The sequence below is a fragment of the Dendroctonus ponderosae genome, unplaced genomic scaffold (assembly GCF_020466585.1).
Source record: "Dendroctonus ponderosae isolate FM_Combo_2020 unplaced genomic scaffold, Dpon_F_20191213v2 Dpon_F_20191213_10, whole genome shotgun sequence".
Classification (NCBI taxonomy): domain Eukaryota; kingdom Metazoa; phylum Arthropoda; class Insecta; order Coleoptera; family Curculionidae; genus Dendroctonus; species Dendroctonus ponderosae.
The window spans coordinates 549383-551729 of record NW_026017111.1 but is presented as its reverse complement, the minus strand read 5'-3'; the positions used below and the strand labels follow the sequence as shown (position 1 = coordinate 551729).

General features: G+C 40.6%; 1 protein-coding gene across 2 annotated transcripts in view; it reads left to right on the top strand.

Annotated features, from left to right (window-relative positions):
- LOC109533666 (phosphoenolpyruvate carboxykinase [GTP]) overlaps positions 1-2347 on the top strand; it is an 8719-nt gene that overhangs the window by 1231 nt on the left and 5141 nt on the right. The gene's annotated exons all lie outside the window — the stretch shown is intronic.

Genomic DNA, 2347 nt, shown 5'->3' with positions numbered 1-2347 from the left:
TTCAAGAAGGCAAAGACCTAAAAGAACGTTGATTTTTACCAATCATGAGTTTGTGTAAATTTTAAATCTGATGATGGCGCTGTTGTCTCGCCGGAACGTAATGAAATGAACGATGTTTAAAATTAAACCCAGGAAAGATAAGAAGATCATAACAAGTACACGCAGTCAGGAAAATAAATCAGAATAAAAAAAAATTGGTAAAACAGCGATAAGCTGGTTTGGGAGGTTTTACAACATGTTACATCAGCCGAGCGATAACACACCTTCGTTGCCGACCAATGAGAAAAAAGCTTAAAGTCCACTAATTCGTCATCAAGCAGGAATACGGAAATCAGCGGATTGGACAATAAAATTCTCAGAGACGATTAACAAACCCGACCATTTGTTTGCTCGAAATTTACGTGCAGACTGCAAAATCGATTGCACCAAAATCCGCCTTGTTGGATGGCCAGCAAAGTGCACTTTGGGCCGTCTGAACATTTCCGCGATTTAAAATCAAGAGATTGTCCACATGCCGGTTGTGCCACATAAATTGATAACCTGTCCTGTTGACTTTGTACTTTGTGTAGCCACGACCTCGCTTTTAATGGGGATTTTGAAAGGATCAGAGTCTAACAGGCTGAAAATTGTCACAGATAAGGCATTCCGGTTTAAATCGAATTTGATTCATATCGAATCAATGCCCATAAAGTAATGGAACACAGTTTATTGAAACATTTTATACAACATTTCTGATGATGATTCTTTTCGATCTTGTTCGACTCTGAGGAAATTCGATGAAAGAGACTTGAGAATTAGGCAAATTAAAAAATATATTGCCAAAATCCTGATGACGGTGAAAATCGAAACGTGCAGGGCCATACATTTTGAAGGTGTGACCACGGCAGGGACGCCTTTGTCTCCACCGAACTGGACGAAATTAAATCAAACAAGCCGCCAGGCCCGGAAACGACAGAAATTRCCATATTAAATGCTAAAAGCCTGCTGAWGGCTCAAATTTGAAACSGGTTCTTTAGTCTCCTAAGTGTCTTCAGCGCAGAAGTCTAAATCTTTATTGGYTCTGATGAATAGCATGATGGGGAAAATTCGACTCCTTCACAGACCAAACCTGCTTTAATGAGCCTCAAATGCGMAATTAATGAATAAAGTGAGCACCTCAACCGCCTGCGGTTGTTTGCCCAGACACTCAAATCGGTGTAGCAAAACAATTACAGCTTTGCAAACGATTYGGATCGTTCTCAGCAACAAACATGCACTCAAATCCAGACGTTTCCAGTTCGCTTGAGCCAAAGTTCGAGACTTTTGTTCCCGATTCCGTTTCGCCTGTAAAGCAGGAGGCAAAAGCGTTTTTTATTGGTCGCTGATAAAGCGACTGAACCTTTGGACTGCGGATATCCAGATAATCGCTAAGAGTCAACAATTTTTTCTTGATCAACAGACCTTGATGTTGAAAAATCGATTTGGACATGGTTTTTGCGATATTTCAGCATACAAAAATGAAACAATGAAAAAGCGTTGAGCGGCATGACGCAAATTCCGCGAATATTGCAGGCGAATGCAACAAAGGCATTTGCCGCGATTGCATAAAAAATGCCAAGATTGCCAGATTTAGCGATGCAAAACCCTGGTTTTGTCCAGGACATTTACCAGCCTTGGCCATGGTGTTTGCATTTGCTTCTGTTATGCAATTTGCGAATCAGGAAGTGACTGGTGCTGACCACCAGGTTGCCCAAAAACGCGCTTGACCGCGACCGTGAAAATTATTTTCAATTCGCAATTGTTTACCAATAATCAAGTAAAACGTCGCAGACGTGATGCAACCAACTAGCAAGGGAAGTTTTTTCGATCCTCAATGTCAAGACTATGCCCAAGAGGGGGCCACTGATCAATGGTGCGCATTTGAACATTTTTTGCAAATTTCCTTGGCTAATCAGGATCGATTGATCGTTGGAACATTTTTTGAGAAAACTGCCAACATTTCCCCATTCATGGTCCACTTTCTAAAAAGGCCATTTATTTCTCTCTAGAATGGTGTACAAATGAGCGTTCTTGCTTATTTTGCATCCGAGATATGCGCAAAAACGGGACGGAAAACATGGAATTTTGGCATAATCTTGCACCTAAGTGTCTGATATTCAAATTTCGCTTTCTGGGTCAAAACTACTCGACTTTCCTCATTAAAGTTGTTACGACTGAATGGATTTTTCAATTCTCTATCCAACGATGCCAAAACGAATTCTGTGGCTCAAATAATTCTTGAGAAACTTCGAAAAAAGCAGCGTCATGTTCAAGTGGATTTTGCAACTCAAAGAAAACCACGCAAATCTAAAACTTCTTGAATTCAAGC